General features: G+C 35.1%; 1 protein-coding gene across 3 annotated transcripts in view; it reads left to right on the top strand.

The window, feature by feature from the left end:
• MKLN1 (muskelin 1) overlaps positions 1–27,517 on the top strand; it is a 320,256-nt gene that overhangs the window by 146,617 nt on the left and 146,122 nt on the right. The window lies entirely within an intron of this gene.

Below are 27,517 nucleotides of genomic sequence, written 5' to 3'. Positions count from 1 at the left end.
TTTCACCCATCTTCTGGCAGGTAGATAAAATAGAGGCAGATCACCTGAGTAGTCAAGAACTGAACTGACTTGATGCTGGGTTTTAGGTTTTGTAAACCTCTAGTTTTCATAACTTTGGTAGCCTGCCAGGGAACCCACATGAGATACTGGATATTTCTAGGGCCTCTTCTGCTTTGTCTTTCTAGTAGCATGAGGATCCTAAAAGCTCCTCCTTGCTTGTCTTTTTAGCCTCCTGCTCTGTGCAGTTTAAGAATCTTCTAGAGGAAAATCAGTACACAGTGTCAGGTTTGTTCTTCTGTACCTCCTTTTTCTATAGGATCTTGACCCCTCAGGTCCTGAGTGTCATGGCAAGACCTGGCTACCAAGTTTTGCCCCTCTACCCCCTTGAAATTGCCAAAAGCTCTGCTGCCTTTTCTGCTTAACTGTCCCTTACTAGTTTCTCAGTTACTTTTCCTGTTATTTCCCATTAAAGAAATAGGCGAAATGTCCTGAGAGGGAAAGCTGCGCAGAATGTGGGCTCTCTTTAACAAGTTCTTCAGCATCTCAAGTCCTAGCTGCCTCAGAAAGTCTCTGATACCTTAAGAACATTTGCTTGTATTTTATACAGCTTTTCTAGTTGTAGGAGGTTGTATTGGTCTGTTATAGGCTTTTCTGTCATATCCAGAAGCAGAAATCTTTCTGTGTTTAGTTCTTATGGAATGGACTGTTATATTTTGTAGGCTTATGAATTCCTCAAGGTTATATTAGTGTCATGATTTAACACTTGAGCCCCAGATTATTTTGCTTAGTGTTTTCTTGTCTCTTTTGAGGCTTACTTGTTTATGAGGTACAGAAATTGAAAGTTTAATCTTTACCATAAGTATATATTTATTTTCCCTTCTTATAATGTGATTTTTATATTATTTGCCTTTTTAAAAAACTTTCATGGGAATATTTACATGAAGACACTGTTTAGAAGGTAGATACTTGGGGCTAATGTAAATTTTTTGGTTTGTAAATATTGTTAGTATTTCATACTTTAGAAATATCCTTATATTACTTTAATGTGACCAATATTTAGTATAGTTGTTGAGGCATGTTGTTTTATATAAATAGAAATGCTAAATTATTTTAAATATCCTTGAGTATGTCCTCTCTCCCCTTCCTCACTTTGTTCCCTTTTTTCCCTTTTGATTTAAGTAGTTTCATCAGAAGAGCAAAAAAACCTAACTCCTACTTGTTCTTCAGCTGTCAACTAGAATGTCACTTTCATAGGAAAGTCTGACTTACCCTGTCCTCCCAATGAGTCTGGCACCACTTCCCCTGCCCTTACAGTTAAATGCTTTCATACAAATGTATACCCTTCTCACATAACACTTTATACAGTTTATAATTATGCATTTATTTGTATAATTATTTGATTAATACCTATCCCTGCAACTAGACCAACTAGCTCCATAAAGACTGTGAAATTTCCCCCATCATTGTAGTCCAGCATGATGTTTATTAAATGCATAGATAAGTTAATCAACGAAGCGTTTTTGACAATTTTTCTCTTTTTAATGCAGTTTTGTTCTGGAGCTACAGGGAGTCATACACTGGCTATGTTCAAAATATTAAATAATCAGTAAATTTTAAATCCATGCTGTAAGTTTTCATGGTTTTCATAGTTTTTAGCAATTTCAGAGAATATTTTAAGTGAAATTAGTTACCTTGCTGTGTGGATGTTGCATCTGGAAGGACTTGGAAGAAGAGAAAACTTACTACCTATCTTGGTATTTAAGAAGTGTTTATTATTAAGGTTATTTAAAATTGTTATAGGCAGTTCTGATGAGACCTTGAGAACTTTAAAGTTTAGTTTATTACAGAATCTGATTTGGCTAATAGTTCTAGAGTGTATCAGTACTTTGATTAATTTTAGGGTAAGGGTCATTTCCTCCAATTACTTGAATTTAAGTATTTGTTAGTTGACTTTTTAACATAATAATTTTTTTGGTTTGGTAATTCTCATTCCACGCATTCAACCACTTAAAATGTACAATTTAGTAGCTTTTAACATGTTCACAGATGTGTGCAACCATCACTGGAGTCAATTTCAGAACATTTTCGTAATTTCAACAACTGTACCCTTTGTTATTATCTACTTACTTTCCTATCTCTGAGCAACCATGAATTTACTTTTATCTCTATAGATCTGTCTATTCCAGGCATTTCATATAAATGAAATCATATAATATGTAGTTTTTGTGATTGGCTTCTTTCATTTAGCATACTGTTTTCAAGGTTCATTTATGTTGTAGCATGTATCAGCACTACATCCTTTTTACGGCAGATAGTCTTCTATTGTATAGCTGTACCACATTTTGTTTATCCATCATTAGAAAATGGACATTTAGATTGTACCTATGTTTTTGTCTGTTATGAATAATGCTGCTATAAACATTTGTGTACAAGTTTTTGTTTAGTTATATATTTTCATTTCTCTTGGGTAAATGCATAGGAGTAGAATTTGTAGGTCACGTATGGTAACTGTATAACTGTTTAAGGAACTGCCAGGCATTGTTGGTTGATTTCCCCCCACCCCCTCTGTTATTGAAGTAGTGCCAAACTGATTAGTGCATATGAATTGAAGCCCTTTAAGGAGACTGACCATCTGGAATTAGGTAGCAGATCGCTTGACTTCAAGTCTGTTACTCTGAGAACTTTCTATGACAGCTGAGCTAGTCCTTTATCTCCTTTTAGTTTTGTTCAGAATGCATGTATATGGATTGGCTCCATGTCTTCATCTTTTACCATCATCCTACCTTCCAGTGTACGTACTCACATGGAGACATACTTATGTTCACACACACTTTGCTAGATAGTTTGTGGTGGAGATGTTGGTTGAAAGTTGGTATTTTTTCCCTAAAGTTTATATAGTTTGTTTGCATATAAAATATTGACTAGGAGATATTTATGAAACTCAAGTTGTTTATGAAGTCTTTCATTAAACTGAGGCATAGGTTTTAAAAGAACTGAAAATAACTTCAGGTTTGACAGAATAGTTTATTCTAGACCTTAGAATTTCAGATCGTTGGAAAATTCAAATATCTCAGTCTGAAAGTTTGTCTCTGACATGTATCACATCTCCATTTTCTACAACCAAGAACGCTACTATCGGTGGCAGGTTAAAGAAACCTTTGCTTTTTATTTATATTTTTATTATTACATTGTAGCATTTAAGTCACAATTACGGCTTTTCACATTTTTGGCTATGTGTGCCATAAACAAATTGTCGGCTGCCTCTAATTCCTGAATAATAACCAGGCCTATTTGAAGTTATGAAAGAGAATTTTCTGGTGATGAACTATTTATAAATATATTATTACAGTGGAGGGTAGTAAAAGCTAAGTTCAGATGAATGATAAAAGCAGTAAATGCAACAGAAATTAGAAGTGAGGTTTGGAGGACAGAGCTTTTACTGTTGTCTTGGGCTTCAGGAGAGTCTTCCTGAGGAGGTAGATGAGCTATGACTTCCTCTGTGTAAGATCTAATTTACTTTACCATTCTTCAAGTTTCTTGAATTCAGGAATTTATCCTTACCTTTGTACATATTCAGCAACTCCTATTTGGGAAATTAGGTTAACACATGGAACTTGTTGAATTAGTGTAGCATATTAGAACCAGGAAGATGCTTGGAGGTAGACTTTTCCCAGATAGTTATACAAGGCACTTGATACTGGGGTCATTTTACTTCTTCCTTAGATATTACATATGTGGACTCATATCCTTGTGCATATTTCTCTCCAGACTTACCACTTTTTAATGCTTTAAGTAAATCTTTCAGTTTTCAGATTTATTTCATATTTACAGTCACGAAAGATACTGTTTATTGAAGGCAGTTCGGCTGATAGTGTTCCAGAGTCACTTGCCATATTCCTCTCTGCACAATTAACATTTATTCTACCCATTATATGTCAGTGAACTCCTCCCCTCTATTTACTTATACTTCCTTTATCATTCTGCATATTAGGAAAAATAAGTATTTACTTAAACACAGGTGCATTTAGGAAACTTGCCACTCTATGCAAAAATTTCAAGTATAATGAAAACAAAACTCTTTAAATTTTATTTCATTCTTTTAAAAAAATAACGTAAGATAATTTTGAAATTTTTATGATATTCTTACCTGCTTTTCCAGGGCATATAGGGCAGTGATATTTGATAAGCATCAATTGCGAATTAATCTTCTAGCATGTATTGAATATTATTGATAGAGAGATGTTGCCCTGAGATTTACTGGATTTAATATACAAGTTTTTTTTTTTTTTTTGAGCTATCCTTAAATTATGATGGCTGTTAGGCTGCCATGAAAACGTTTTAAAATATTTTTTAATGCTGCAGAGAAAATGCTTCAGATACAGTGGCCTATTAAAAAAAACCCCAGGTCAAAAAAAAAAAGAATGCCTTATTAAATGATTTGCTCCAATTTATCTTTAAACACATAAACAGACACATCCATTTGTATGCTTATGCATATGGAAAACACTGCAAAGAAATTTACTAAAGTCTTAACAATGATTATTTCTGTAATGTAGTGATTGTGTTGGTTTTTATTTTTTAAATGCCTTTTCTTTGAACATTGCCCAAAGTTTTAAATTTTATTTTATTTTAACAATTTTACATTTTACATTTAAACAAACAAACAAAAAAGTAGAGGTTGTATGTGAGTGTATATGATTTGCTTGTTCAATTATAAACACAAAGAATCTTAATCCCGCATCAGTGAGTTTGAATTTTATTTTTTGGAAAGTGAGGAGCCATCAAAGAATTTTAAGTAGAAAAATGATGTGACTAAAGTCAATGGTTTAAAATTTAAAAATTTAAACACTCTTAAAAGCCCGTAATTTCAATTTTTAGTGTCTAATTTGAGCAGCAGTCTTCAAATTGGAGCATGCTTATCTCCGTGAGTACATGTAGCCTCTTCAAGGGCTACATAGGCCAAAATAGTTTCAAGGTATTCAGTTTCCTGAGTCTTACTATTATTGTGTATTCTCTCTTAAAAATTGATCAGCCTGAGAATTTGCCTGTGGTTTACACCCTTGCTACTCAGAAAGTGTGGCCTGCTCACCAGCAGCATTGCCATTACTAGGTGCTTGTTAGAAATACAGAATCCCAGACCGATCTCAGGCCTCCTGAGTATAATCTGCATTTTTAACAAGAACCCCAGGTGATTTGCCTGCACTTTGAAGACTTCTAGCCCTCCAACATCCTGTTTCATGATTGCAAAAGAGGCATGCTTCTCATCTATTCCGTGGAGTGTAAAAACCTCCAGAGTGCCAAACAAAAGGACAGTTTTGAAAGTTCATAATGAAGTTAAGAAAGCAAATGACTTAGAAAAATCCTCTTGTAAAATGGGTGGCTCTCAATTCTTTTTTTTTTAAACAAAATAAAAGGAGGACCTAATCAACTTGTCTGTTGGTAGATCATAAAAAATAATTTTTAATAATCACTCATTATGTGATTTTTGGCATATAATTTGGAAGGTAGTTAAAAAATTAACAGTACTAACAGAAATTCCTTCTCTTCCCATGAATTTATGTAAGTAAGATGTTCAGTGCATACATCTATAAAAGTAAAAATAGGTATAAACTTGATACTAAATCCCATTTTATTCCAGCAGTGATATTCATCCATATATGCATGAAATAACTATAAAGAACAGAGAATCATTTTTAACACCATTTTACTCTGTATTTAACATATTGATCATCATGTCACCCAAATCTCAGTGACAGTTGTGTTTCCTCAGGGGCACCCGTTCCACAGTGGGCAAATGTGTTAATTATTATCTGTCAAAGTTTGTAATATATTTGTATTGTTTTGGTCAGTAGTGTACTTATAATATTGATAATGGTATCCAGAAGAAAGTTTTAAAATTAGAGTCTCATAATCAAAACCAAAAAGGTTAAGTTTAATTTATACTCTTTTTTTCCAGAGCAGTCATATAGGATAAAATATAAAAACCCCTGTAGCATAAAGGAATATTACATTAATTAAAATTCTCTGGGGGAAATTTAAGGAAAAGCAAGAATAATATAAATTTTTGAGCCTATACCTTTTTAAAAATAGATGTGATATAAAGAATAAATATATAACAGCCTTATTTAAATTGACAATATTTAAAGTACACTGGAAATTACAACTTTTGCAATCATTATAAGCTATGAAGGATTTTGCTTGCCAATTTTAAATGGTGAGAATATGCATAGATTTTCAAAGTTATTTTAGGGAGTGTTTGAGCAAAAAAGCTGAGTACCATTAACTGACAGCAGGAGATCCCGATCTTGTTTGAACATTCAGATTACTTGGGGAGCCTTTAAAAATCCTGATGCCCTCAGGCATAGAATAATCTCTTCTTTTGGACCTAGATCCAAAATACTAGACTTATCATGGAGCTCCCACAAAAATGATGATTTTTCCATAGTTATGTACATACACATCTGTTTGTTTTACAGCTACATATATACACATAGCAAATGATCTGAAATCTAGAACAAAAAGAAAAATATAAAGAAAATAGTGAAAATTTGAGACATGAAGCCTGCCTTGATCCAGAAAGTCCTCTTTCTCATTTTCATAATACATAGTTTGATGAGAAAGTGATGCTTTTTGAACAGGATGCAGGACTTGGTAAGTGGGACTCAAGCTGGGTTTCACTTTTTACTCCTCAGTGGGATCTTTTTGTGCAAAGTACAGTTTGATGTGGTGGCTCAGTGCCTTCTACCTAATAGGTCTAGAAAGATACCAGAGAAAAGAAGAAAAATTTTCTGAGCTGAAGAAAGATTCAAGTCATTAGTTTGAAAAGGCCTGCTAAATGTGAAAAGACTAAAAAATGTACCCACAAGTAAAATACATTCTGATATCAGAGTTTGGTCCTGGAGCAGCTACTTGCATGCAGGCATGAGCTGGGCTTTGGGAGAGCCGCATATGCTCTAGAAGCAGGATACAGGAGAAGCATCTGTACGGCGGGAGCTAAGAGCTGAAGAAGCTACATGTGCTGTGGGAGCCTTTTGGGCAAGCATACTTGAACTAGGAAGCAAAAACACCACTCAGTTGACTAGGGAGGAAGCAAAGATACCCGCTATGTCCTGTGATGACTCTCCTGCCCTTCTCTGCTGACAAAGCTTAACATTGTGCCAGCTGGCAAAGGAAAAATAAAGGGCCCAAATTCATTTTCAAAGAGTAGGCAAAAAGAGTGAATTTGGAGGTGAGAGTGAATAAATCCATAATTGGCACACCTGTACTTGAGCTGTTGATGTTATCTTTTAACTATTTTTCTCACCATTTCATTTATGTTTAAGCTAGTTAAGTCTACTTAGTGTCTGAAATGTTCTTTTGGATCACCTGATGATGCCCATTATTGTTTCAGTTAAATTAATGTTACTAGTAGGCTTTTGTATTTTAATTTTCTATTCTTATAATGATAGAAATGCAATAAAATATTTTAACGATTATAAAAATGGACACTGAACTGTAATGATGACAGTGCTTTGGAAACATGTTGGCTGGCATGTGGGGCATGTCGGCATGTGGCATATTGGTTGGCACAATAGCTTGAACTATTGGTTGGATCAACTATTCTCAATGAACATTCTGAATTTGATAAAGACTGAGAGTTCTAGTTCTAGTTCTAAGATACAAAATGTAGGTGGTCTAAATGTTGAATGAGGAAAGTTTATTATCTCCTGTAATGAGCACTTCAAATTTAAATTCTGTGCTACAGTGATTCAAAATGTGACTTACCATATGATGTATTATTAATGTTTGAGTAGAACATTAAAACCAAACAGTTCAGAGCCATGTCCAATTATTAATTATGTTATAGCTGTGAATCTATTTGTGAATTTTACATGAACAGGCATATACAGAACTGAACTTTTAAAAAAACTGGCTTGTAATTATAGTATATTAATCAGTGACAAACTTTGAAAAGTTCATATAAACGCCAGGAGAAATTTTACTCCAAAGCTAGCATAAAAACAAGGTAAATAAGTTTTTTTGGAGGGTGGTATCTGTTGTAGTAATATTTGGTCCATAATATTTTTTAATTTTTAAAATAATTTTAAGATTAATGTAAAATATTAAAAAAAAATTTTTTTTTATACTCAGATCTTCTGGAGTCTCTGTAAGAAACAGAGTTTGAAAAATACTGTGCCATAGAACTTAGGCCTTGGTCAGAGATACCTGTTAGGAGGATAAAAGGAGAATTCTCTCAAAATGAACAGATTTGGATTAGTTAATATTGGTTTGACCTCTCACATTTGGTACAGTTTAAATTGCTACATTAAGCTGGTGTGGGGGGGTGGGGAGTTAGGTCTGGTACAAAGGAAAACATGAAAAAAATTGAAATACTGTAGTATAAAGAGAACGCTGAACAAGTGTTGGCAGAGAATATAGGTTCTTACTTTGTGCGGAAAAGAATGTAAAGTGAAAGTGGATTTATTCAGGGAGATACACGCTCCATAGACAGAGTGCAGGCAGTCTCAGAAGGTAAGTGTGGCCACGAGGTGTGGGGGTGGTTGGTTTTTATGGGTATGAATGAATGGGAGGATTATTCTAGCTGTTTTGTGGAAGTGGTGGGGATTTCTAGGAATTTGGCCTTTGCCCACTTTTTGGCCTTTTATAGTCGTCTGGAAACTGTCATGGCACCTGTGGGTGTGTCATTTAGCATGCTAATGTAGTACAGAGAGCCTTTAATGAGGCTTAAGTTCTACTGGAAGTCTAATCTTCTGCCATCTTGGTCCAACTTGGTTCTAACCAGTTTATGTCCTATCCTCAATTGCTGTGTCATTCTTTTAATGATTGTGCCCTGCCCCCTTCCCTCATGTCTCATAAGGAAGGAGATTTGGGCTATAGTCCCAGTTCTGTCATCAATTAATTGGTAATTTTGGATCAGTCATTTAGTTTCTCTAGCCTTTTATTTATTTTCATGCAAACAAGGGGATTGTATGCTTAAGGTCTTTTTTGTGCAGGATAGCATGGAGTTATTACAGAGCAGGTTTTTAAAATAAACATACCCCTCACCCCCCTCATCACGCATACAGTAACTCGAATTAAGCTAAATTACTGCCCAGCAAAGAATTTTTTTGATAACTTGATTTAATCAGGAGATAGTAGTAATTATTTCTGTAAAATTATTTAGTATAAATGAAGCCTTTGAGGGTGCTTGGAAACAGTTTGATATCTTAAATCTTTCTCATTCCTTTGTGGATATATTGTAATTTTGTATGAGGTTTGAAGAAAGTGCATGTTAAGCAGCAGTAAACCTTTCCCTAATTGTGTCCAACTTTATAGTCTTTGCTTTAGGGGCAATTCTTAGTTTTGAAATATGTTCTGAATGGGCTAATTGTCTAATTCCAGAAAAGATTCAAACCTTCTGAGATATTCAGCAAGTGAGAACTATTTTTATATGAATGTCTTAGCAGATTTTTTTTGTTTTGGGGGGACACCAGACCACATTAGCTAGCTTTTTCCAAGTTGGTTTTTGGCTAGTGAGAGTTTTCTCTCTTACCATTCTTCTATATAGGAATGTTAGTTTATTTTCTTGCCGTTCTCTTTTTTCCCTAGTTGCTGCCTTTTGTTTGTATGGAGTGTATATGTAGATATATGTTCCCAGTGTGCTTTGAGTCCTTAGAGATAATTACTACAGTCTTAAACATTTTCAAGTGCTTGGTAATATAAGCTGTATTGAGTTTTGCTCTGGGTGATGGTAAGTAGATGGCCTACTATTTGCTAGGCCATTGACATCCCATAATTCTCAACAACAACTCTTCAAAGTGTCGTGTAAGTATTAACTTACAAAAGCAGACTGAGACCAGTAAGAGTATAATAGCTTAATCAAGGTCATTTATGAAGTAAGCATTAGAACTGAGTTTAGAATCCACATCTTTATAAATCCAGTCATATTCTGTACAGGACTACAGCACATTAACAGTGTGAGACAATTTTAGAGTTCATTTAGACTTAATATAAACATTTTGTCAATGAAAGTAAAATTGTTATATGTCCAGGTTACACTTAAGTGCTGTAAAATTGATGTTTATTTCCTCTATCTTTTTTTGTGTTAAAATAGGAGAGATCATTTTAGATTAGTTATACTCTTATACTTTAGATCCTATGTGGATCTGGTTCATTCTGTTAACTCTTCTTTCCTGTATTATCAACCACTTGTTTCTTACCCTTGACACCCCCCTCCCCAATTCAGGGCCCATCAGACCAACTTTTATTAATCTTTAAAAATCTTTGCCTTAACCACACATCTCCCATTTATCTGCTGCTCTACACAGCTAAACTCCTAAGAGTTGAGTATATTTGCTGTCATTCATTCATTCTTTCAGAAACTTTTTAATAAACATTTTCTCATTGTATCCAGCAGTAAAGAAAAATGAATACTAATGTTCCAACTTCCAACAACTATCAACATTTTGCCTGCCTTTTTTTTTTCCCCCTTCAGTCTGTTTCCACCACCTCTTTTTCTTTCTTCTGGTGTATTTTTCAATAAATGTAAGTTATTTTATACTCTAATATTTCAGTATGCATCTGGATGAGGGCATTGTGTTTGTTATTGGTTGCTCCGTAACCAATCACCACAAACTTAGCAGCTTCAGGCAATACATTTATTATTTCATAGTTTATAAGGTCAAGATTTCAGGAATAGCTTAGGTGGACCTCTACTTTAGATTTCTTTTAAGGCAGCTAAATCAAAGTGTTGACTAGGACTGGGGTTTCATCTGTTGTCTTGAGTGGGGAAGAATCTGCTTTTAAGCTCGTGTGAGTATTGGCAGAACTCCTTTTCTTGAAAACTGTTGGCCAGAGGCTGCCCTCTTTTTGTTGCCATGTGGGCCTCCACAACATGGTGTTTTGCTTCATCCAAGCCAGCAATGGAGAAAGCAGGAAGAGTATGCTAGCAGATTGAAGTCACAGTTTTCTGTGGCCTAGTCCCAGAAATGACATCCCATTACTTTTACTATATATTCTGTTTGTTAGAAGCAAGTTACGAGGTATTACACAAGGGCATTAATACCAGAAGGGTAGGGGCCATTTGGGGCCATCTTTGAATTTCCCTGCTAGAGACAATTTCTCTTATAACCACAATGCCATTGGTTTACCTAACAGATTTAGCATAGTTCTTTAGTAATACTCAGCTCATATTCAGTTTTCTCTGTTTGTTAAAAAATTACCTTCTTATAGTTTGTCTGAATCAAGATCCAAGCATTCATTGTATTTGTTGTTATAGCCCTTAAAATTATTTTCATCAAAAACAGTCTTACTGTTCTGCTGTTTTTCTTTCATCCATTGATTTGTTGAAGAAATCACTTTATTTATCCTGAAGAGGCTCCCGCATTCTGGATATGTCTAGTTACTTCTTTGTGATAGCATTTGACTAATTTCTCTGTCATATTTTGTATGGATTGGGCGTTATGTGGAAAGATTTGGGTTAAATTTTTGGGTTTTTTTTTGTTTTGTTTTTTTTTAAGACTCCTCCCTAGGTGGTGCCATGTACTTTGTATTGTATCACTTCAGGAGGCACAAAGTCTGGGGGTGACAACCTGATATCTTTATTGTAAAGTTTCTTACCCTCCTTTCATGAATGATTTTAATCTCCAAAGATAACTGTAAAATAAGCTAGTTTGTTAAAGGTATCAATACTGGATTTTTCTAATTCTCTCCTTCCTTTCACATTTGTTAGCTGGATTTTTTTGTGTGTGTAGAATTCTTCCTCATATATTAGAGCTTTTTAGTTGCTCTGAAATAAAGTTTTGTTGGAAAAACATGATAAATGCTTAATTTCTTTTAATGACCAAGTTTCAGAGTAATGGGTTGATATTAGACACCTCGAGGTGTCTAATTTTTTTCTTTTTTAAAAAGAAAATCATTTTTGAACCTTAGGCTTTTCATGTATTCATTCTGTTTTTTTTTTTTAAATTTCAGTAGTCATTCTTTTTGATGCCAGATTGTTCCATCTTTGGCAAATAGAAGCCTCTTTAGGGGCTTTCCCATCCTGTGTTCCTTTGACATGACCTCATTTATCTTTACTTATTTTCATGCTTTTTGACTTGGCAAAGTGTCCTCTGTCTGTCATGCCCTGATGAGGGATGATGTTTAGAGTTCACAATTGGGAACTAGGAATGCATATTACTACTGCATTGTCATTTCTTTTAGACCCTTTTTGGCGACTAACTAGGAAATATTTTTTAAGAGAAAAAATATCTTGAGCTTATACCACTATTTCCAGTTCATATTTGATTTATGAGATTGTAGCTTCTGTACTTTTACAATTCTATTATTTTTTCCTGTGTCATCTTTACTATGTTGAGTCTTTCAATTCATGAACATAATATGGCTTTCCATTGATTTAGGTTGTCTTTGATTTCTTTTATCAGCTTTTTGTAATTTTAGGACAGAAAGCCTCTTGTACATGTTTTGTTGTATTTATTTTATTTCCTTTGAAGCCATTGTAAATGGTTTTGTGGTTTTAATTTTCAGTTCCACTTGTTCATTGTTAGTATGTATATAAGATACTGACTTTTTTTTTAAATTTCTAATACAATTTTTAAAAGTTGCTTTCCACTTACAGTTGTTACTAAATATTGGCTCTATTCCCTATGTTGTACAGTACATACTTGAGCCTATCTTACGCCCAATAGTTTGTACCCCCTATACCACCCCCCAACCCCCAACCACAAGTTTGTTCTCTAAATCTGTGTTTCTGCTTCTGCAATCGTCTGTTGTGTGTTATCTTGTATCCTGTGACATTGCTGAACTAACGTAAGTTCTGGGAAGTTTTTATTTGTTTGTTTGTGGTAAATTCCTTTGGATTTTCCATGTAGGCGAATCATGCCATCTGCAAATAGAGGCAGTTTCATTTTTTTCTTTCTGAAAGTTTTATTTCTATTTAGTTGAATGTGTCAAGTTTTATTTTTTTTTTCCTGGATTTTGAGTTGTATATAGGCAGTGTGTTCTCAGTGTCAAGTTGTAAAAGATTTACATGTGTTTTCTTCTAGTGTTTATGTGTTTTTGTATTTAATTTAGTATTCTAATCCAGTTTTCTAATCCATTTGGAATTTAACCTGGTGTACTGAATGAGGTATAAATCTAATCATGTTGTTTCTAAATGGCTATTTGGTTATTTCACTGTCACTTATTATAAATATCATATTTTTCCTGCTGATTTGTGATGCTATCTTGATCATTTATTAAGTTCTATGAATTTTTATTTTGATAATTTGTTTTGTTCCTAAATGTCTATTTATTTATAGAATCCTCCAATGTTTTAATCATATAGACTTCCTAATTTGCTTTAACATCTGGTAGGGTTTAGTCCTCCCTTGTTGCTCTTTTGTACTTTCTCAGGGTTTTGGAGGTGGTTTAATTTTTTGTATAAACTTCAGTATCTATGTGAATTCTATCCCCTTTATTGTCTAGTTTCAGGAAAAACGTTGTTCGTATTTTTGGATATAATTAAATTTGTAAATTAACGTGGAGAGAATTGATGTCTTTATAATGATATTTATGAGTCTTTCTATGTAGGGACATGGTAATGCCTTTGCATTTATTTCAGGCTTACTTATGTGCCTTTTAGGATTGTCTAAAATTTTTATTCATAGGTTTTACACATTTCTTTTTTAAGTGTATGCCTAGTATTTTATTTTGTTGCTGTAGTAAGTGGGGTCTTTTCTTCCATTATATCATCTAACTGCTTTGTGCTTTTAAGTTTGAAGGCTCTGATTTCTGTGCTTTAAGTTGATATACTTTTTTCAGTTAAATTCTCCTCTTTGTAGTATTTTTTTCCATTGATTCTTTGGCATTTTATGGTTATGTAATCTTACCATCTTCAGAGTTTTTAATTTTCCTTTTCTAATATGTATACTGTAGTTGCTTTCTTTTTTCCCTAAATCATAGTCTTAATTTTTTTAGAGCAATTTTAGATTTACAGAAATACTGAGCAGATAGTACTGAGAGTTCTCATATACTCCCCAGCATCTTTTCCTATTATTAATTATATAACTAATATAATTACATATTATATTAGTATGATACATTTGTTGCAGTTAATGAACCAACACTGATACATTATTGTTACTCTCGTTCATAGTTTATTCAGATCTTAGTTTTTATCTAATGTGGTTTTTCTATTCTAGGGTCTTATCATACTTAAATTTAATGTCGTGTCTTCTAGGCTCCTCTTGGCTGTGACATTTTCTGCCTTTCTTTGTTTGATGACTTTGACAATTTGCGGAGTACTCGTCGGGTATATTGCAGGGTGGAATATGTGTGTATTTTTGGAATTTGTGTGTGGTTTTTCTTTTTTATTTTAAACACATGATTAAGCAGAGACTATGGTGTTTGGGGGAAAGATCGAAGAGATAAAGTGCCATTTTCATCACATTACATACATACTATTAAGCATGATGTTTCACTGTTGATTTTGACCTTGATTACCTGGTTGAGGTAGTGTTTGTCAGGTTTCTCTACTATAAAGTTACTTCTTTTTCTTCTTTCCATACTGTACTCTTTGGAAGGAAGTTTCTATGTGCAGCCCACCATAGAGCCCACACATAGATTGAGGAATTATGCTCTCATCCTTTAGAGTAGAATATCTACATAACTTATTCAGAATTCTTCTGCCCATTTATTAATTTATTCAATAATTTATATTAATTTGGGTTTAACATATACTTAGTTTATTCTCTGGGTTATAGTCTAATACTAGTTTATTTTGTTGCTCAAATTATTCCAGCTTTGGTTTTTAAAAGTTCTTCCTTGGCTTATGTGCCTCTTTGACATAACTCCCATCAACTGACTTTTTTTTTTTTTTTAACATTTTTTATTGATTTATAATCATTTTACAATGTTGTGTCAAATTCCAGTGTTCAGCACAATTTTTCAGTTATTCATGGACATATACACACTCATTGTCACATTTTTTTCTCTGTGAGTTATCATAACATTTTGTGTATATTTCCCTGTGCTATACAGTGTAGTCTATTCTACAATTTTGAAATCCCAGTCTATCCCTTCCCACACTCCACCCCCCTGGTAACCACAAGTCTGTATTCTCTGTCTGTGAGTCTCTTTCTGTCCTTTATTTACGCTTTGTTTTTGTTTGTTTGTTTGTTTTTGTTTTTGTTTTTTAGGTTCCACATATGAGCGATCTCATTTTGGTATTTTTCTTTCTGTTTCTTTCAATCCAAAAATGGGCAGAAGACCTAAACAAGCAATTCTCCAAGGAAGACATACAAATGATCAAAAAGCACATGAAAAAATGCTCAATATCACTAATTATCAGAGAAATGCAAATCAAAACTACAATGAGGTATCACCTCACACCAGTCAGAATGGCTGTCATTCAAAAATCCACAAATGACAAATGCTGGAGAGGCTGTGGAGAAAGGGGAACCCTCCTACACTGCTGGTGGGAATGCAGTTTGGTGCAGCCACTATGGAAAACAGTGTGGAGATTCCTCAAAAGACTAGGAATAGACTTACCATATGACCCAGGAATCCCACTCCTGGGCTTGTATCCAGAAGGAAATCTACTTCAGGATGACACCTGCACCCCAATGTTCATAGCAGCACTATTTACAATAGCCAAGACATGGAAACAGCCTAAATGTCCATCAACAGGTGACTGGATAAAGAAGATGTGGTATATTTATACAATGGAATACTACTCAGCCATAAAAACCGACAACATAATGCCATTTGCAGCAACATGGATGCTCCTGGAGAATGTCATTCTAAGTGAAGTAAGCCAGAAAGAGAAAGAAAAATACCATATGAGATCACTCATATGTGGAATCTAAAAAAAAAAAACATAAATACAAAACAGAAACACTCATAGGCATAGAATACAAACTTGTGGTTGCCAAGGGGGCGGGGGTGGGAAGGGACAGACTGGGATTTCAAAATGTGGACTAGATAAACAAGATTATACTGTATATTCCGTAGGTTTTCTTCTTGTTTTTCTTCTGGTTTCCTTTGCTGTGCAGAAGCTTGTAAGTTTCATTAGGTCCCATTTGTTTATTCTTGCTTTTATTTCTTCTAGGAGAAAATTTTTGAGATGTATGTCAGATAATGTTTTGCCTATGTTTTCCTCTAGGAGGTTTATTGTATCTTGTCTTATGTTTAAGTCTTTAATCCATTTTGAGTTGATTTTTGTATATGGTGTAAGGGAGTGTTCTAGCTTCATTGTTTTACATGCTGCTGTCCAGTTTTCCCAACACCATTTGCTGAAGAGACTGTCTTTATTCCAATGTATATTCTTGCCTCCTTTGTCAAAGATGAGTTGACCAAAAGTTTGTGGGTTCATTTCTGGGCTCTCTATTCTGTTCCATTGGTCTATATGTCTGTTTTGGTACCAATACCATGCTGTCTTGATGACTGTAGCTCTATAGTATTGTCTGAAGTCTGGGAGAGTTATTCCTCCAGCCTCTTTCTTTCTCTTCAGTAATGCTTTGGCAATTCTAGGTCTTTGATGGTTCCATATGAATTTTATTATGATTTGTTCTAGTTCTGTGAAATATGTCCTGGGTAATTGGATAGGGATTGCATTAAATCTGTAGATTGCCTTGGGCAGTGTGACCATTTTAACAATATTGATTCTTCCAATCCAAGAGCATGGAATATCTTTCCACTTTTTAAAGTCTTCTTTAATTTCCTTCCTCAATGGTTTATAGTTTTCTGTGTATAATTCTTTCACCTCCTTGGTTAGATTTATTCCTAGGTATTTTATTACTTTGGGTGCTATTTTAAAGGGGATTGTTTCTTTACTTTCTTCTTCTGTTGATTTATCGTTAGTGTAAAGAAATGCAACTGATTTTTGAACGTTAATTTTGTAACCTGCTACCTTGCTGAATTCTTCAATCAGCTCTAGTAGCTTTTGTGTGGACCTTTTAGGGTTTTCTATATATAGTAACATGTCATCAGCATATAATGACACTTTTACCTCTTCTTTTCCAATTTGGATCCCTTTTATTTCTTTCTCTTGCCTGACTGCTGTGGCTAGGACTTCCAGGACTATGTTGAATAGGAATGGTGATAGTGGACATCCTTGTCTTGTCCCAGATTTTAGTGGGAAGCTTTTGAGTTTTTCACCGTTGAGTACTATGCTGGCTGTAGGTTTGTCATATATAGCTTTTATGATGTTGAGATATGTTCCCTCTATACCCACTTTGGCGAGAGTTTTTATCATAAATGGGTGTTGAATTTTATCAAATGCTTTTTCTGCATCGATTGAGATGATCATGTGGTTTTTGTCCTTTCTCTTGTTGATGTGATGTATTACACTGATTGATTTGCGTATGTTGAACCAGCCTTGTGTCCCTGGGATGAACCCCACTTGGTCATGATGTATAATCTTTTTTATGTGTTGTTGGATTCTATTTGCTAAAATTTTGGTGAGGATTTTGGCGTCTATGTTCATCAGTGATATTGGCCTATAATTCTCTTTTTTTGTAGTGTCTTTGCCTGGTTTTGGTATCAGGGTGATGGTGGCTTCATAGAATGAGTTTGGGAGTATTCCCTCCTTTTCAATCGTCTGGAAGAGTTTGAGAAGGACTGGTATGAGTTCTTCTTCGTATGTTTGGTAGAATTCCCCGGTGAAGCCGTCCGGTCCTGGACTTTTATTTGTAGGGAGGTTTTTAATTGCTATTTCTATTTCCTTTCTAGTGATCAGATTGTTCAAGTGTTCAGATTCTTCTTGATTCAGTTTTGGTGGACAGTATGTTTCCAGAAACTTGTCCATCTCCTCTAGGTTATCCAGTTTGGTTCCATATAGTTTGTCATAATATTCTCGTATGATATTCTGTATTTCTATTTTGTTTGTTGTAATTTCTCCATTTTCCTTTCTTATTTTGCTAATTTGTGCTCTCTCTTTTTTCTTCTTTGTGAGTTTGGCCAGAGGTTTGTCGATTTTATTTACTTTTTCAAAAAACCAGCTTTTGGTTTGGTTGATTTTTTTCTATGGTCTTGTTAATCTCTATTGTATTTAATTCCTCTCTGATCTTTATTATTTCCTTCCTTCTGCTGCTTTTTGGGGCTTTTTGTTCTTCTTTTTCTAATTCATTCAGGTGGTGGGTTAAATTGTTTATTTGAGATTGTTCTTCTTTTTTGAGGAAGGCCTGTATCGCTATAAACTTCCCTCTTAGCACTGCCTTTGCTGTGTCCCATAGGTTTTGAGTGGTTGTGCTTTCATTATCATTTGTCTCAAGGTATTTTTTAATTTCAGCTTTGATTTCCTCATTGATCCATTGTTTTTTCAATAACATATTGTTTAATCTCCATGCTTTCCTTTTTTTCTCCTTTGTTTCTCTGTTGTTGATTTCCAGTTTCATGGCATTGTGGTCAGTAAAGATGCTTGAGATAATTTCTATCTTCTTAAAATTGTTGAGGTTTCTTTTGTGCCCAAGTACATGATCGATCCTGGAAAATGTTCCATGTGCACTTGAAAGAATGTATATCCTATTTTTTGGGGGTGTAATGCTCTGAAAATATCCACCAAATCTAGTTTTTCTATTGTAGTATTTAATTTCTCTGTTGCCTTGTTTATTTTCTGTCTGGAAGATCTGTCTAGTGATGTTAATGCAGTGTTAAAATCTCCAACTATGATTGTATTCCCATAAATATCCCCCTTTATCTCTGTTAGTAATTCTTGTATGTACTTAGGTGCTCCTATATTGGGTGCATATATATTAACGAGTGTAATATCCTCATCTTGTATCACTCCTTTAATCATTATAAAATGTCCTTGTTTATCTTTGTTTATGGCCTTTGTTTTAAAGTCTATTTTGTCTGAAATCAGTACTGCAACACCTGCTTTTTTGGCTTTTCCATTTGCGTGGAATATCCTTTTCCATCCTTTCACTCTCAATCTATATGTGTCCTTCTCCCTAAAGTGGGTTTCTTGTATGCAGCATATTGAAGGTTCTTGCTTTATTATCCAGTCTGCCACTCTGTGTCTTTTGACTGGAGCTTTTAGTCCATTAACATTTACAGTAATTAATGATAGATGTGTGTTTATTGCCATTTTGAACTTATCTTTGCAGTTGAATTGGTATATCCTCTTTGTTCCTTTCTTCTTCCTTTTGTGGTTTGGTAATTTTCCTTTGTATTATCATGGATTTTATTTAATTTTTGTGACTCCTTTGTAAATTTTTGGCTTGTGGTTACCCTTTTTTGTAAATCTATCAACCCATTACTATAACTGTTTTTATTAAACTGATAGTAACATGATCTCAAACCCATCCTACTGTTAAAAAAAATTAAAAAAGAAAGAAAAAAATATTCTATATTTCCCTGCCTCCCTCTCCCACTCTCAGTGATTTGTATGTCTTCTTTTATAATTTCATGTTTACTTTATTTGTAATTCATGAGTTACCACCTTTCCAGTTGTGTGTTTCTCATTTCTGTAGCATCCTGCCACTTTTCTATTTAGAATAGCCCTTTCAGTATTTCTTTTAGCATGGGTTTAGTGTTGCTAAACTCCTGCAGCTTTTTTTTGTCTGTGAAACTCTTTATTTCTCCTTCTATCCTCAAGGATAGCCTTGCTGGATAAAGGATCCTAGGCTGCATCTTTTTTTTTCATTCAGGGCTTTGAATATATCTTGCCCCTCCCTTCTGGCCTGTAGTGTTTGTGTAGAGAAATCAGCTGAGAGCCTTATGGGGGTTCCCTTGTAACTTACTCTTTGCTTTTCTCTTGCTGCCTTTAGAATCATTTCTTTATCCTTGACTCTGGCCATCTTGATTATGATATGTCTTGGTGTGGGTCTATTTGGGTTCTTCCTGTTTGGGACCCTCTGAGCTTCCTGTACTTGGATATCTGATTCCTTCTTTAAGTTTGGGAAGTTTTCAGTCATGATTTCTTCAAAAACCTTTTCAGTCCCCTTTGATCTTTCTTCTCCTTCTGGGACCCCTATTATGCGAAGATTGGGACGCTTTATATTATCCCATAGGTCCCTTATGCTATTTTCATTATTTTTTATTTGCTTCTCTTGTAGTTCTTCTGAATGGGTGCTTTCTATTGCCCTGTCTTCTAGATCACTGATTCGTTCCTCTGCATTATCTAGTCGGCTTTGCACAGCTATTAGATCATTCCTCATCTCTGTCAATGAGTTTACCCATTCCACTTGGCTCTTCTTTATAGCTTCAATTTCATTTTTGACATATTTTATATCTCTAAACACTATCTCTTTTAATTCCTTCAGCAAATTCGATCACTCCTTTTTTGAAATCTTGATCTAGTAGGCTATCGATGTCTATTTCGTTGATCTTTCTTTCAGGGGATTTCTCTTGTTCTTTTAATTGGGAAAGGTTTTTCTGCTTCTTCATCTTGCTCATACCTCTTTGGCACTGTGGTTTATGGAGTATCAGTTGTTTATTTTGGTCCTTAAGGATTTTATCTATCTGATGCCTATTTAGGAACAGAACTTAGGAAAAAAAGAAAAAAAAAATAAGAGAGAGAGAGAAAGAATTTTAAAAGAAGGGAGAAAGAGGGTTTGAAAACAGTGTATAATGAATAATAGAAGAGTGAGTTGAAGCAGAGTATTAATCGGGTTGAGACGTCCTTTTAAAACCTTTACAAAAAAAGGGGGGGGAGATGAATAGATGTATTTGAAACTTGTGTCTAATCAATAGCAGGACATCAAAACCCAAGAGAAATAGAAATGAATTAAGAAGTAAAGATTAAGAGAGTAATAGAAAATAGAACAGGTAAAAACAGATTTTAAAAAAAAGGGGGGGGGGTTTGTCGGTGTTCTCCTGGAGTCTGTGTGCTTTTAATGTGAAGTCTTTCTGTCTTCGTCCTGTTTTGGAAGCTCAGCTTGCTGTTTTCAGAGGCCCTCCGTTGGCGCCCTCTTCTGTGCTGCTCCCAGCACCTGTCAGCAAGCAGATCGCGCCTCCTCCTAACTCTGGGTCAGGTGTAGCTCTCCTCTGCTGTGGGTGGGCGGGTCGCTGCCCCTCCGGATGCCGCAGTCAGATGTTGCAGACTGGCCAGGTAGGAGGGCGGGTCGTGCCCCCTCCCAGCGCCTCGGTCAGGGGCTGTGTTCCTGCCTGAAAGGTGGGGGGGGGGGGGTCGCTCTCCCTCTACCTGAGCCGCCGGTAGTTCCGCTCTCTGTGCGGCTGCGCGCTCCGCCCTGGTCGGCGCTCCGCAGGTAGGCTCGGGGAAGACCGAGGGACAGCCTTGTCCCTGCTCCAAGCCAGAACCCAGCTCCTTGTTTGTCTTTGTGGAGCAAGTTCTCTGAGGGACCAGGATGGAAGGATCCTATCTGCCCCCGGCTGCAGGCCAGTCTCAGTCTGGCCTTTGAGGCTGCTAAGCCCTTCAGTGCGGATGCAGGTTTTGCCCCCGCCCCCGCCTGAGTGCTAAGCGCAGAGGATATGGCGGTTGTGCCTGAGCCCCGCCTCTCTTACCCCGAAAACTTTCCGCGGGTTTTCAGAGATGGGGGTGTGCACCCTTCCCCCGAGAGCACATCAACCTTGCTGTTTTATGGAGGGCCCAGGTTGTTCTGCCCTGTGCACCCACAGCCAAGGCGAGCAGCCCCTTGCGTTCCCCCGGGGCTGCCTCTGTGCAGCCACTTCCGTCCTCCGCCCGGCTTGGGCAGCCTGGCCCTGCCCGCGGCTGCCGGCCCGCGTCTCAGGCTGGGTGTCAGGGGGACGCTCTGTGCCCGTTTAACTTAGTTCTGTTAGTCAAGGGCTGCTCTGTACAGATCCGAGCCTCGGAGGCTCCCCCTCCGTCCCGCTGGCCTCTCAGTTGGAGAGGGGAGACCCAGCGAGCGAGCGCCAGTCCTCCTTTGCTGCTCCCTCCCCATGGGTCCCGTCCCGCACTGCTTTGCCTTTTGTTCTTTCTTTTTTCCTTTTCTCCTACCAGATTTTTGGCGTCTTTATCTTTTGAAGAGGGCGATGTTCTGTCGGAGTTCCACAGGTGCTCTGGTTGGCTGAGTGGGTCTGTAGATGTGGGTCTTGGTGTATTTGTGGGAGAGGGTGACCTGCGAGCGTCCTTCTACTCCGCCATCTTCTCCCGGACCCAACTGACTTTTTTTTAAAGCACTTCTTTACTTTCTGGTACTACAAGCTGCTCCAGACTCATCTTGTGTATTTTCCGCCCCATTTCTTTATGGAACCCTGGTTCCTTTTATTGGAAAATGGTATTAGAAATTAAGAAACTAAGATCTGGTTATTAGGTATACTTCTTGCTTCTTTTAATACCTCTCAGCTGACAAAGCAAAGAAACATTTGTGTATAGTTACCTGTATATATGCATACCTATAAATATCTATAAACATTTCCATTTGTAACCATTAGTGTCTATATTAAATTAAACATAAATTTCTACTGATGTCTCTTAATCTAATCCATTGCCACATGGATAATTCTAGACCCCTCCCCTCAGTGATCTGTAAATTTCCACTCCAATAGTTAGAAACCTGGGTGTAACTATTTGCCAAACATTTTAATTGTTCAGTTACAGGATACATGTATACTGGTATCAGAATTGTTTATCTGTATCTTGTAGGACTCAGCTTGGTTAACTAGAGTACAGTACTCATGTACAATTCCTTTTGCTTTTAGTCTTATATACTCCCATCTATTTACAAAGGTCAAACCCCCCATTACCTTCAGTGGGGTTGTTTGAAAATTTGTAATAGTTACATTCTTTTGTCACAGTTTGCATTCTTTCTTGGAAGCCTTTAACTTCCTAAGAAAAAAACTTTAACTTGCATGCCTCAAGGTTTACTCTTAGTGTTGTAGAGTTTCATAGGTTTTGACAAATGCATAATATTATGTATCCACCGTTATAGAACTATGCAGAATAGTTTCACTACCCTAAAAATCCTGTGTTTCACCTGTTCTTCCTTTTCCTTCTGTTGAACCCTTGGCAAACCCTGATCTTTTTATTGTCTATAGTTTTGTCTTTTCCAGATGTTCATATACTTTTTTTCTCATTTAACAACTTTCATGTAAGATTCCTCCATGTCATTCCATCACTTGATGGCTTATTTCTTTTTATTTCTGAATAATATTCCATTATATGAATATATCACAGTTTATCCATTCACCTGTTGAAGGACATATTGATTGCTTTCAGTTTTTGGCAGTTATGAATAAAAGCTGCTATAAACATTCATGTGAAAGTTTTGGTTTGGACATAAGTTTTCAGTTCATTTGGGTAAATACCTACAAGTGTGCTTGCTGGATCATACAGTGAGATATGATCACTATACCTTTTGGCATTCCTGCCAGCAATGGGAATTGAATCCTCAATTCTATTTGGTACTGTCAGTTTTTTGGATTTTAGCCATTCTAATGAGTGTGTAGTGATATCTCATTGCTGTTTTAATTTGCAATTCTCTAATGATATGTGATGTTGAGCATCTTTTCACATGTTTATTTTCCATCAGTATACTTCTTAGTTGGGGTGTCTGCTCACATTTTTGTCTGTTTTTAAATTGGATTGTTTGTTTTCTTATTGTTGACTTTTAAGAGTTCTTCGTAGAGTTTGGATACAGACTTCTGTGTTTTGCAAATATTTTCTCCTCATCTGTGGCTTATTGTTTGTTTCTCTTAACAATGTCTTGCCCAGTAGAAGTTTTTAATTTTAATTAAGTCCAGCTTATCAATTTTTTTCTTTCATGGATTGTGCTTTTGGTGCTTAAAGTCATCATCAAACCCAAGTAACCTAATTTTCTCCCATATTATCTTCTAGGAATTTTATAGTTCTGTGTTTCACATTTAGATTTAAGATTCGTTTTGAATTAGGTTTTGTGAAAGGTGTATGGCCTTTCTTTCTTTCTTTCTTTCTTTATTTATTTATTTATTTATTTATTTATTTATTGCCATGTGGATGCCCAGTTGTTACAGCACCTTTTGTTAAAAGGATTGTCTTTTCTCCATTGAATTCCCTATGCTCTTTTGTCAAAGATACTTGACTGTTTTTCTGAAGTCTGTATTATTTTCCATTGATCTATGTCTGTTCTTTCATCATTACCACACTGTCTTGAGCAGTATAACTCTAAATAAGTCTTGAAGGCAGGTAATGTCAGTTCTCTAACTTTGTGCTTCTTTTGTATTGTGTTGGCTATTCTGGGTCTTTTGTCTTTCCATATAAACTTTAGAATCAGTTTGTTCATATCCACAAAATAGCTTTCTGGGATTTGTTTGAGATTGGATTGAATGTATAGATCAAGTTGGGACAGTTAACGATATTGAACTGTATATCCATGAACAATAGAATATCTCTCCATTATTTATTTAGATTTTCTTTGATTTCTTTATTAGAGGTTACAATTTTCCTTATGTAGATCTTATACATATTTTGTTAGACTTATTCTCAAGGACTTCATTTTTTAGGTGCTAATATAAATGGTATTGTGTTTTTACTTTTAAATTATAATTGTTTATTGCTGGTATATAGGAAAGCAGCTATATTTTGTGTATTAACCTTCTGTCCTGCAGCCTTGCTATCATAGCTTATTAGTTCCAGGAGTATTTTTGTTGATTCTTTGGGATTTTTTGTATAGACAATCATGTCATCTGTGAGCAACGCCAGTTTTCTCTTTCTTTTCAATCTGTATACCTTTTATTTCCTTTTTTAGTCTCACTGCATTAGCTCAAACTCCCAGAATGATGTTGAATAAGAGCACTTAGTTCCTGATATTAGGGAGAAAAATACAATTTCTCACTATTATGTTAGCTGTAGGTTTTTAGATGTTCTTTATCGGTTTGAGGAGGGTCCTTTCTACTTCTCATTTGCTGAGATTTTTAATTATGAATGGGTGTTGATTTTCTGAAATACTTTTTCTGCATCTAGTTGATATTATATAACTTTTCTTCTTTAGCGTGTTGTGCTGGATTTCATTAATTGATTTTTGAATGTTGAATAAATCTTGCATATGTGGAATAAATACCATTTGATTTTGATGTGTAATTATTTTTATACATTGTTAGATTTGATTTTCTTGAGAGAATTTTTTATATTTTTTTGAACTTTAGTTTTATTGTTTTTTGTTTGTTTGTTTATTGTTATTGTTGTTGGGGGGTGGAAATTGGGTTTATTTACTTCTTTTTCTTGTTTTGTTTTTTTCATGGAGGTACTGGGGATTGAACCCAGGGCCTCATGCATGCTAAGCAGGCACTGTATCAATTGAGCTATACCCTCCCCTCTGAGAATTTTTGTATCTATATTGTAAAAGTTATTGGGCTGGAGTTTTTCTTGTAATGTTATCTGGTTTTGGTAGTTGAGTAATGCTTTCCTGACCAACAGGATGTTTTGCATTTTGCTTTTAGTTTCTGGAAGAAATCATAGAGACTTGGTATCATTTTCTTTAAATGCTTAGTAGAATTCACTAGTAAAACCATCTGGGTTTGGTGCTTTCTTTTTGGGGGGATTATTAATTGTTGATTTAATTTTGTTAATAGTTATCAGCCTTTTCAGATCTGTTTCTCTTTGAGTATTGGTAGTTTTGTCTTTCAAGGAATTGGTCCATTTCATCTCTTACAGTTTTATAGAAATGTAATCATTTAAGTACATTTTATTAACCTTTTAGTATCCAAGTGATTTGTAGTGATGACCTCTGTTTCATTTCTAATATTAATAATTTGTGTCTTCTGGTTTTTTTCTTGATTGCATAGCTAGAAATTTGTCACTCACTAGTTTTTCAAATAGGCCGCTTTTGGTTTCATTGATTTTCTCTTTTCATTTCCTATTTTCAGTTTCATGGATTTTTGCTTTTTTTTTTTTTTTACTATTTATCTTCTCTGTTTGCTTTATACTTAAATTGTTCTTCTTTCTTTAGTCTCCTAAAGTGGAAGCTTAGGTGATTGATTTTAGATCTATCTTCTCTTCGAATATGTGCATTCAGTGCTATATTCAGTGCTTTGCTTTGGCTGCATCACTCAAATTTTGATGTTTTGTTTTAATTTTCATTTAATTCAATATAACTTAAAACTTAAATTGTGCCTTGACCCATATCTTTTTTAGAAGAGTGTTGTTTACTCCAGGTATTTTGGGATTTTCCACCTTTCTGTTATTGATTAAGTTTCATTTACTGATTAAATTTAATTAATTAAGTTTAATTCCTTTGTGGTCTGAGAGCATACTTTGTATAATTTCCTGTTCTTTTACATTTATTAACACGTGTCTTATGGTCTTTCTTGGTGAATATTCCTGTGTAAGCTTGAGAAGAATGTGTATTCTGCTGTTTGGATAAAATTTTCTATAATAATTAATTAGATCTAGTTTTTTGATGGTGCTGTTAGATTCAACTGTATCCTTGCTGAGTTTCTGCCTGCTGAATCTGTCAATTACTAATAGAAGGATGTTGATGTCTTCAGTTATAATAGTGGATTTGTCTTTTTCTTCTTGCATTTCTGTCAGTTTTTCTCTCAAGTATTTTGACACTTTTTGGGGGTGCAGACAAATTAAAGATTGTTATGTCTTAGAGAACTGACACACTTTTCATTATGTAATGCCGTTTCTTATTTCTGGTGATTTTGTTTGTTCTTAAGTCTTTTGCCTGATATTAATATAGCTTCTTCAGCTATTTTTTGAAAGCACAGTATGTCTTTCTCTATTTCTCTACTTTTCATCTATCTTTGTCTGTATTTATGGTTGATTTTTCTTTTATATTGACATAGTTAATACACTTTATAAATTTTTGCTGTACTGTTGAGAGCTGCAGTATTCAATATTACTAGATGCTTATAGGAACTTAAAATTGATTTTAAATTAAATTAAAAAATTCAGTTCCTCAGTCACATTAGCCACATGTTAAATACTCAGTAAGCCACATGTGTCTAGTGGCTTTTGTATTAGACAATGCAGATACAGAAAATTTTCGTCATCACATAAAGTTCTCTTGGAAAGTATTGTTATACCATCTATCACATTGCTATTAGCATTATTTTGTAGAAATTTTGCAACTTGTTTTGTATTTCTCCTTTGACCCAATAATGTTTAATAGAATTCTTTTCACTTGGGGCTTATTTTTTGATTCTGATGTTTTGTTTTGTATTTTGGTGCTTTTTAAACTTTGTTAGTAAAATCTAGCATTAATGTGTATTGTAAACTATGATATTTTATTACAAAGTACTGTTTTATTTTGCTCTGAATTTCATCTTGTCTGAAATTAAACTTGAACCCTGCTTTATTATTATTTGCATTTGCTTGGTCTATCCTTGCTAATCCTTTTAAAATGTATATGTATGGGCTTTCATTTTAAGTTTCTAGTGCTTAAACGAGTTTTGTTTTACAGTAGTTTTGGAAGGAAGAACTTCTGTAGGCAGAAGGGATGGACAAGTGTAGTTTTTGAGCTTTGAGTTCTGTCGCTTGGACCTCTGCCCACGTAGAATATGAATCTTACCTTCCCTGAGGGGTTGTCATTCTTTATGCTTTGCTTAGTTTATTTTCTGTTCCCTGCAGTTTCTGTTCAGATTGCGTTTCTGTCTTTGTAAAAGAGAATATTTGTAGGACTGTTCTGAAATCCTCTTAGGGTCTAAACTCAGC

The sequence above is a fragment of the Camelus dromedarius genome, chromosome 7 (genome assembly GCF_036321535.1).
Source record: "Camelus dromedarius isolate mCamDro1 chromosome 7, mCamDro1.pat, whole genome shotgun sequence".
NCBI lineage: Eukaryota > Metazoa > Chordata > Mammalia > Artiodactyla > Camelidae > Camelus > Camelus dromedarius.
Note: the sequence above shows the minus strand (reverse complement) of the source record. Positions and strands in the feature narration are given on the sequence as shown.